The following is a 215-nucleotide window of genomic DNA, read 5'->3' on the forward strand; positions in this document are numbered from 1 at the left end:
CAACATGATAACACGTCAAAAACATTAGCTTTGCACTTCACAATGATCTCGATAGTATTACGTCTGAAATCGAAAATTTGATTTCATAATAATAAAACTCGCAGGGTTACACTCCCTTTATTAGTAAATCAAGATGATACCAATGGACAAATTACTACATTGCCACTCAATCATGATTAAATAATTGGTCCTTTTATCGTTATCACATGTCATAA

Source organism: Penaeus monodon, chromosome 20 (assembly GCF_015228065.2).
Source record: "Penaeus monodon isolate SGIC_2016 chromosome 20, NSTDA_Pmon_1, whole genome shotgun sequence".
In the NCBI taxonomy this organism is placed as follows: domain Eukaryota; kingdom Metazoa; phylum Arthropoda; class Malacostraca; order Decapoda; family Penaeidae; genus Penaeus; species Penaeus monodon.